The sequence below is a fragment of the Ornithorhynchus anatinus genome, chromosome 6, assembly GCF_004115215.2.
Source record: "Ornithorhynchus anatinus isolate Pmale09 chromosome 6, mOrnAna1.pri.v4, whole genome shotgun sequence".
Lineage (NCBI taxonomy): Eukaryota > Metazoa > Chordata > Mammalia > Monotremata > Ornithorhynchidae > Ornithorhynchus > Ornithorhynchus anatinus.
This window is the reverse complement of record NC_041733.1, coordinates 12,509,178-12,519,283: the sequence shown is the minus strand read 5'-3', so window position 1 is coordinate 12,519,283 and position 10,106 is coordinate 12,509,178. Positions and strand designations below refer to the sequence as shown.

Here is a 10,106-nt window from a genome sequence, read left to right as displayed (position 1 = left end):
TGTGCGGGGATGATGCGTGTGTCATCGATGTGGATTTTCTGTCTCATTGCTCCTGGGAAGACAGACTCTGCAGACAGGAATGTTAATTCCTTCTCTGGAGTCTGGGCTGTTGAGGGAGGGAAGAAAAGAGGGAGGGAGGGAAAGAGAGGAGGAAGCATTCTCACTTTTCATCACCAATTTCAGCCAAAGGAGGATCAACAACGCCGTCCCTACAATAATAACACATTCTGTCTCGCTCTCTCTCCCTCCCTTCCTCCCTCCCTCCTTTTTTCCCCTCTCTCCTCCCTCCCTCCCTCCCTCTCTCTCTCTTTGCCGTACCTAAAAGAATAAAACACTTTAGTCTCCACCGAAGCGTCAGAGCTGTCCTGTCTCTCAGCTCTACCACTGTATTCAGAGTCCTGGAAAAACAGTGTTGAGCAGCAGACACTGATGAGCTAAAGCCCAACGATAAAGAAAAAAAAGAGAGAGCAAAGGAAAGAAGGAAGGGAAAAAAGGAGGAAACCCATCAACAGTCAAACCCAGTAACTTGTTTCAGTTCATTCATCTTTTTCTTCCTCCCAGTTCCAGGAAGTGAGGACTGTGAAGATTGGTAAGAAATACAAACGTTTCTTCCCATGTTCTTTTGCCTTTTTTCATTTTTTGGTTTAATTTTTGTGACAAAAAAAAATGATTTTGTTGTCAGGGGGTAAAACGCTACGCAATTGGGGCGGTGGTTTATCTCTCCCGGGTGTCTGTGGTCCCACTGTGACTCTGTGTGATTCCTTTACTGTCTTTGTACTGGGTTAAAATGCTGGGCGTGGGAGGAGGAGGCAGTAGTTTATTTATGATTATTTATTATTGTTGTCATTTCGGTTTGGAAGCAGATCAGATTTGAGCTTGCAAATTGCTTTTCAAATGCAGCAGCGGCTGAAGAAACAAACAAAAGCCCCCACTTCCCCGCACAAAAGACCCCTCCTTCCATCCTCTCCCTACCCCCACCCCCCCAGATCAATTTGGGGCGGAAACTGGGTGGGCTGCTTCACTGCCGGGGCTTATTTAACCCTGTCCTTGCAACTGTTCCAGAAAAGCACAATCGACTAGAGAAAGAGATCCCTTATCCCTTGCACTTTTCTCCCTTCCTTTCCACCTGCAAGGGAGCAGCAAAGTTGTAAATAACAGGTCTGTCAAGGGACCACGGGGGAGGGGAGGATGAATGAATGAGCGACTTTCCCAGATTTTCCTGCAGGACGAAAGGTCCCGTTCCCTGCGCTTCCTGGGCAAACCTCATTCCCTGTTGCTTGCACTTCACAGGTTGTTGTTTGATTCCTCATGGAAAAGGACTCTAGCCGTTGCCAAAAGCCCAGCTTCCCTTCAGGAGCCTTCCCCCCCCCCCCCACACCACTTTTCCCCCTCCTCCCATGCCAGCCCCCCTTCCGTTGCAATGCTGAGTAAACGCAGGATGGAGAAAACCGTGTCCTTGGAAGGCAAGAAACACCTGCTGGCTGGAGGGGACGGGATTTAAAATCGGCTGGTGCCTTTATTGCATTGAACGGAGAAGGCCGATAGGACTTTGTGAGGCTGCCTGGGCCCAGGGAGAGTCATTGGGAGGTGGGGGGAAGGGGATGGGTTGAAAGCGACAGCTCCTTCCTCGAAGACAGGGGTGGGTCACTTGGGTCAGGACGACAGCAGAGAAGGGTGGACGATTGAGTCCCGAAAGGGTCCTCTGTTTGTGGGATCCATCAGGGTCCCAGCATGCATGGCCCTTACATCAGGTCTGCAGTATGAAGGAGCTGGTGAGCTCATGTCGGCAGCACCCGTGGCTCTGGCCGAAGGCTCCATTCCCTCTCTCCCCTTCCCCTTTTATGGAGGAGAAGTTTGATGAGGGTCCCCCCCCCCCGGTGGTTATCAAAAGGGGAGTGCTGCAAGGATGCTGTCTGAAAAGTCCTGTCATGGAGAGCATCTTCCAGCATCTGCTCTCATTCATTCAATCATATTTATTGAGCGCTTACTGTGTGCAGGGAACTGTACTGAGCACTTGGGAAAGTGCAATAAAGCAATAAAGAGAGACATTCCCTGCCCACAGTGAGCTCACAGTCTAGACACTCCTCATCTGCCCCAATCCCACTGCCCCCGCGGTGAGATCCCACCTCCCCGCCCGCTCCGGAGCCAGAGTCATTCTTTGGTGAGTTACTACGAAGGAGGGTTGCCTCACATCCAGGACCGGGTACTCTGTTCTCTGTTGATTCAGGGGATAGACTTGTAGGAGACTTGTCAAAGCTGGGGGTGGGAAACCGAGGCTCTACTTTCACAAGGCTCGATGCAAGCCCAGAGATGCATAGCTGCCTCGGAGTCAGACGCCAAATGTCCCTTTTGGTGCTTGATACCCACTCAGCCTCTCAGGCCTAAAGTGGTCAGGTATGCTCTGGCTATTAAAAGGAGTGTCCCTTACATCACGCTGAAGGTGAGTGCAGTGAGCGGACAGCAGAACCTTAGGTGGTGGAAGATCAAAAGAAAAAAAAATTCTCTAAATCCTGAGGACTAATTAACCTTTCTGGAGCTCCAGGGAGCCTAGCACCCTGAGGCCAGTGGTAAGATGGGAAAAAGCCCTGAAAAGCTAAACCAACAGAATTTAGTACACTTGCCACCTAACTAAAGGTTCTAGGCTCTAGCAGCTCAAGTCACTTAGGCCAAGAATGTTTTAGAAGGAAAGTGGTCCAGGGTCACACATACCTTCATTTTGAGCTGCAACACCACAGACAGTGGATCTCCCCAAGTGCAGAAGTAAATCTGGACAGTTGGGAAGGGCTAGGGAATTCCAAGAAGCAGTGTTGATTGAAAGAACTATCACCCTTCCTGCCAAACCAGGGTGTGGCCTCGTAAAAAGAGCACGGACCCGAGTTCTAATTCTTGCTTTGCCACTTGCTGGCTGTGTGACCTTGGGCCAGTCACATTGTCTCTGTATGTCCATTTACTCATCTCCCAAATGGGGATGCATTACCTGTTCTCCCTCCTGCTTATACTGTGAGGTCACTGGGGGCAAGAATTGTGTCCGAATCTGATTTTCTTCTACTTATCCCAGTGCTCAGTGCAGTGTTTGACACAGAGTAAGCACTTAACAGATACCACAGTTATTATTATGCCCAGAGTGGGCACTTGTGGAGATAAAATTTAAGGTGGTTGAGACTGCTAAAGATCACATGACCCTCTTGTTAATGTGCAGTGATCCATCGACAGGTATTCACTTTGCAGTTTATCTGTGGCATATTTACAAATTGGCACCACTTGTGAGCCTATCATTTCTTACTCATCCCTTACTTTGCATTTCTGCCAAATCCACTGACCCCAGGCTATCCCCCTCCATTGTTCAGCTAGGTTGCTTTCTCACATTGACCTGGCAGGCCCTGGGCGGACTTATTTGTTTGTGATTTCAGTTATTTTGGTTTATCCATGGTATCGCTCCTTGTCTTTTTCCAATCAAGAGCTGATAGTGAGGAACAGGGACTGTGACTATTCTGATTGTATTGCATCTACCCCAGTACTTTGTACAGTAAGTGTTGGCCCACAGTAAGTGCTTGACAGATATTTATTATCATTATTATCATTGTTGTATCATTATTAGTAACAATAATAACAATGTGCTAGGTCCAATATTTGGAGCAAATTTTAACTCGAGTTATTAGATTTTGCCTAAATGTTCCCTGTTAAAGCCTGAACACATGATAAGAACTTGAATCAGAAAGGAATGAACTAGAGGGAAACAGTAAGGGCTTTAGGATTTTAGATTCAATAGTGCTGAGTATAGTACCCTGGAGAAAAAGATGTAATTTTGGAGTAAGACTCGAAAGGATTTGAGATACTAGAGTAAAATCCTAGTGTTCAAAGATGTGGAGTAAGCCGGGACAAGATACAAAGGTTGTTTCCCTCATTAAACACGGAAGTTACTGAATTCTGGAAATAGTTGTTACCAAATTTAGGACCTGAAAGATGTGTGATCATATAGGCATTTAGTAAACATAAAAAAACCAATGGATAAGGGATTTTAAATTGACTTCCAACACATACATTTTGCATAGACTATGTATTTCTACCACAGGTCTGAAATATTTGATTATAAATTTTTTACTCTGATGCTGAAATACTCTTTTCCCGGCATACACATTTTAGGAGAAAAATTAAGTCAAATTACTACTTGAGAGAATCCCAAACAGATGATTCAGGGGAATTCTAAAGAACATAAGATTCTAGAATGATGATCCTAATTCTCCTTCTTCAAATCATGGAAGAGGAGGGGAAGGAGTAGTATTAAATAAATGCATACTGGGATCCCCGATGTGAGCTTCCTCAAGAATAATAAAAATAATGATCAGGATATTTGCCAAGCATTGTACTAAGCACTGAGGTAGATACAAAATATGGTTCTATTTATCTATTTGGATGGTAGTGATGTCTGTCTACTTGTTCTGTTTTGTTGTCTGGATCCCCCTTCTAGACTGTGAGCCCGTTGCTGGGAAGGGATTGTCTCAATCTGTTGCTGAATTGTACTTTCCAAGTTCTTAGTAGAGTGCTCTGCACACAGTAAGCACTCAATAAATATGATTGAATGAATGAATGAATGAATACAAGATAATCAGGTCAGACACAGTTCCTGTCCAGGATGGGGTTCACAGTTTAAGTAGAATGGAAAACAGATATTTAATCCTCATTTTGCAGCTGAAGAAACTGAGGTGCAGAGAAGATAAGTGACTTGCCCAAGGTCACACAGCAGTCAGGTTGTAGAGCTGGGATTAGAACCCAGATCCTCTTGACTCTTGGGCATGTGCTTGTTCCAACTAGGCCATGCTGCTTCTCAATGGGGAGACCATGCCACTGATACAAAAGCACTTGGGCTTTCCATGTAGAGACCTCAGAAAACTGCTCTAAAAAGGGTCATGTCCAGGAGCGGTAGGCAGACTTGGCATCTATCTAATTGAGCTTTTCTGCCACATGTCACTCAGAAACATGTCGGCTGGTCAGCCTATTTGGACCAATTAAGAGGCATTTGCCAGTCGAGTCTCCTCCCTCTTCCTTGCCTGCTGCTCTTCTCATCCCAGAGGAAGGAAGCAAGCTCATTTACAGGAAATCATCTTCCTCCTGTTAGGTTCCTAGAAAATAAAGTGAAAGGGAACTATGGGGAAAATGATGTAGGATATTGCAAATTAAAGGTAGAATCAACTCCAACTCAAAGATAGTTTACAGGATCCTTTGCTACCAGAATGAAAGAAATTGGAACCCAAAAGGGAAGTAAATGATGCTCCTTTATGAAAAGACAAAAGGCATTCAAGAGCCTCAGCATCCCCCAGGATGAAGGATAAAAACTTAGTATGTAGTGGCCTCAGGTGTCAACAGTAAATATGAGATGACAGTTATTAAATGAAATATAGTACCACCAATGTCAGCAGTGATGTAGTGTAGGGTGCAGAAAGTGAAGAAGGCTAAGGTGAGAAAGCTACCATGAAATGTACAGAATCCACATTTCTAGAAGGGATGTTTTTCAAGAGAAGGGCAGGGTTCAATCTTTGAAAGTCTGGATTGATTGAAGATGTATCAATTTAGGATTTAAGTTCCAATGCTTTGTTAGCTAAAGAAAGGTAATTCTTGCTCTAGAATAATATTTTATGGGACGGAGTACTTGATCAACTTGAAATTAGAGCCATTAGACTTTCCTTAGTTCAATCTACACAAGGACATTATTCAGACACAAGCCACCTTTCCAGAAAATGAGCATTGCACAAGTTTTAAGTCAATATACTCTAAGGTGCAGAATGAAAAAAGTAGACAGGAGAGACTTTTGAAATCAAGTTTGTGAAATCCTTCGGTGGACTTGTTTCTTGGACAGGAGAGGAAGGTTAACCTTTCTAGGAGAAAAAGTTAAAATACTTAGAGAAGGACTTGAGCTTCTAGATTAAGGAATTTAGAAATAATATCTGTGGAAAGCAAAGTAATTTATCTCTGTGTAAAGTACCTTGAACTTTAGCCTGATCAGCAGTCTAAGGTAGGTGCTAGTCTCCCCTAATCTCAGACTCAGTATCGTCTTAGTTAAGGACATGAAAGGAAGAGCATTTATTCATTCAATTGTATTTCTTGAGCGCATACTGTGTGCAAAGCACTGTACCTAAGTGCTTAAGAGCAGGAAAAGGGTATTTCCTCGATCTTGGAGTGGCGTAGAGGGACTTGGTAGATTTCCTATTGCCATTAAAACTGTATCCTTAAATCCTTAAGCTAGTTGAGATGAGAGATTCTAAGTTGCAGTAGCACAGAAGGAGTTGTGGAAACAGTGAAAATCAACATCTAGTACGATGTGTCATTATTACCAAATAGAGAGAGAAAGCTCCATTGATGGTTCTGGTCACCTTTTTTTTTTCATCCATAGCACGGGACTCCCTCCACCCAGCCTTGAAACTGCAGTGTATTCATAGAGCACTTAATGCCATTGCAACCCCATGTTCAGCATTTCACCGATAGCCTATACTCACCTTCATTCTCCAAGAACATGAGCACAGACTCCAAGATTGGGCACAGTTTCTGCCAATGGAGGATCAAGGTGAACCAGTGCAGAAGGGGAAGAAGGGTTAAGTAGTCATAACATCAAGTGTTATGCGTAAGCAGCAGAGTGGAGTTGAGCACATACTTTATAGAATCATGTGCACTCCACTATCTAAATGAGAGTAAATATTGCACAGTACTGAAGCAGCCTAATCTCCCTCCCGGGTGCTCTTCCCTCTGACTTACCTCTCCCTGGGAGGGATGCAATCTAGGGATGAGCTGGATGAGGTATCCCCAGCCAATCGCACCTTGAAGGATTTTCCAGAATTGAACACAGAGGATACTTCAGACCATCCTTGCTGTTCCTGCTTTTCCCATTGTGCTTCATGGAGGACTTTACAAAAGTTCTTGGTCTGCAGTTTATCATTCAAAATCCATCCATCGGTCAGTAGTATTTATTGAGCACTACATTATGCAAAGCACTCGACTAATAACTTGGAAGAATAAGAATACAGTAGAGTAGCTAGTCACAGACCCTACCCTCAGGGAGCTTATAAACTAGCTGGGGAGACAGTAAAATAAATTACTGGTCAGGGAAACAGGAGAGTATAAGGACATGTTACTGAAGTGCTCTGGGAATGGGGGTGAGGTGAGTACCTAAAATGTTAGGAGGTGGGACCAAGTTCAGGGGTGAGGCAACAGAGAGGAAATCTAGGGTGGGGGGATGAGAGTTTATTATTTTGTTATCATTATGGTATTGGTTAAACTATGCATTAAGTAAATCAGGCCAGATATAATCCCTGTCCCACAGGGAGCTCACAACTATATTCAGGGAAGACTTCATGTGGGTGATTTCTTGTGCACTCTGGGAAAGAAGGTTCTCAATAAATGAAAACACCAAGTCAGCCCTGTTCATATCTGCATATAAGGCAGTTCTAGCTATGAGTCTTTCTGGGGTTGGGAGGTCCTCTCTGTATTCTGGCATTCTTCCCTCCAGTCAGACCATAATTGACTTAGAGGCGAGGTGCAGCAGGGTACATGGAATGCTGTTGAAAAGGGCTCCCTGAAGTATCACCACTGAAAAGGGGGAATGTTGCAGTTGCAAGGCCCTGATTCCTGCTCTGACTCTGGCTGCACGGTTCATTCATTCATTCAATCATATTTATTGAGCACTTACTGTGTGCAGAGCTCTATACTAAATGCTTAGAAAGTACAATTCATAAACAGAGACAATTCCTACCCAACAACATTTTGGGATTATATGGGGAATCTCACATGCATGTGTACATTTTGGGGAAGGAGAGAACTTCATTTTTCCTTAATGCACATGAGAGTGTATCAGAACCTCTAAGACATCAGTGTGACTGTCCATTGTTCCTACACACAGGGTAGGGGCTGGGAATGGGGCGGCAGGAAAATGTAAAATGTTATAGGCACATATTATGGGAAATAAGAGATGAGGATTCTAAATCTAGAGCTAGCAAGATTGTCATTTGAGGTAAATTGGTGTGGTTCAAGGAGGGAAGTGATCCTTTCACTGGAAATCAACCCGTGACCATTTTGTTTTCAACATGTCTGAGATCAGTCACAGAGGAAAAGAATGACTTTGTGGAGGCAGTTCCATTTATATGAACCAGAGTAAGGGAGCTCCCTGCTCAACACAGCTCTGGAATGGAAATCAAAACACCCAAGTTTTAATTCCAATATGGAACCAAAATGGGAATTTTCTATCTTTTGAGCTACTAGGATTGCACCAATTTAGGTACAACCATTAAATACTGGCCCAGATAAGAGAGTCTCTGCCGGGCTGAGGGCAGAAGAGGGGAGGAATCAAAGGGATGGAGGTTGGCAGGGATGCAGAATGGAGTGCTTGGAAGGGTAACAGGCTGTGCACGCAGGCCTAGGTGGAGGAACAGTCCTCTAGTTATCTATGACTGAGCATAGGGCGGGGAGGGTGATGCCCCAGTCAGAGAACCATGAACTCTTCTACTTTACCCAATCTCTGCCACTCATCTTCTGGTTTCTTGAGGGGCAGCCAGTTAACCTATCATCACTGCAGTTTCAACCATCTGGGAAATGGGGACACTGAAAGAGAGCATTCCACCGGAAGTAAAAAAAAAAAAAAAACATTTTGCAAATGGAAAGTCCTTTAAAGAAATATTACATTAGGAAAACTGGAGTGATCTAATTCCACCTGGTGGCCAGTCTGTTCTAAAAGAAAGAACAAGCAGTAGAGATGTTGAAAGGAGAAGCTGAATGGAGCTGGGAGAAGCTAAGCTATAATCAGCCAAAGTGTCACAGGTCAGCTAGCCTCCTGCCGATAATTATAATAGTGGAATGATATGGGCCATTGGTGAAGTGGTCCTCTAGTACATTGAACATGCTGTATTCTTTTGATGTCATCTTCTCTTTTTAATGAAGGCTTTTCTCAAACATCTTTTCCCCCCGGAAGCAACAGTCTTTAACTTAGGGACACGGTGGGGCTAAAAGCAATGCAGATATTCCTGCAGACACTATCCATCCCATTGTCCTTGACTCAGTCCCCTGAGTCTCCCCGACCCAGCTGTTTCCCCACTGTTCCACGAAGCCAAGAGAAATCTCTCCAGCTGAACTGGTCCTCCTGAAAGCCTCCTGCTGCTGGGTGTGTTCCCAGGCTTCTAAGGTCTTCCTTGCCCCATGTATTATTTTTAGCTCCTACTGGGCGGTCTCTTAATTTCAAAGGCAGAGTTGGAGAACCAAGCCAAGGGCCAACGGTCTAGTGTATGGGTGAGAGCATCTATGTTTTGGCTGGTCATGGTCTGACTTTGCAAACCTGCCTTAATGCAGCCTGTTTCTCCTCTGACGAATTCATTTCTTACAGGTTTTCTACCTGCCTCATACGCATACACTATCTTTCTCAGGTTCCCTCTTGTGTATATTTTGTTCAGTCACAGCACATATTTTTCATCTTTCTTCACTTTCTTCATCCCCTTCCTCCTTCTCTTCATCTCTCTCTAGATCCCTCGCAGTCCCTGCTGTTGCAGCTGTCTCAACCTGCTCCCTCTCACTTTTCTATCCCACTCTCTTATCCAGCCATTTTTTCCTGCTGACTTCTTTTAGGCTTCCCCTTTAAAATCATTCTTTCCCTTGAGTGGTTACAGCCCCCTGCTCTCTTTCAATTCATCGTCTTCAATCTTCTGCTGGATCAGCTCTGAAAAGAAACCCCTCCCTTGGTCTCCCTCTGGTTGTATGCCTGCCAAATGTTTACAAAAAGTAGCACAAGGTACAGGCTGAGTCCTAGTGTAATTACACACCCAGACAGACAGCTTGTAGTAAATATCTTGCTTTGAGAATGCTTCCCTGCTCTGTGACTTGAGCTATTTTCTCTTACTCTCCGTTCCTTTTAATGAATGCTGAATCAATACCCATTTACACATCAGTTTAGTGTGGCTATCTGTACAATGTGTTGTACAGTCTGCATGTGTATTCCTGGTTACTTGAGCATATGTGGTTGTATCTGAGGTATAGGAATGCATTGCATCATTTTAGGATGTGCTAGTCTAGATCATCTAATTTGGCATATATCCTTACTTCCTGAGCTTTTCCCGGGTGCTTACGCAGCCCGT

At 44.3% G+C, this 10,106-nt stretch overlaps 1 protein-coding gene across 1 annotated transcript in view; it reads left to right on the top strand.

The window, feature by feature from the left end:
* The first annotated feature begins 328 nt into the window (after positions 1 to 328).
* GABRA3 (gamma-aminobutyric acid type A receptor subunit alpha3) overlaps positions 329 to 10,106 on the top strand; it is a 150,594-nt gene continuing 140,816 nt past the window's right edge. Inside the window, exon 1 of the mRNA XM_001514179.4 lies at positions 329 to 589. The gene's annotated coding sequence lies outside the window, so the exon portion shown is untranslated. The remainder of the gene's footprint in view (positions 590 to 10,106) is intronic.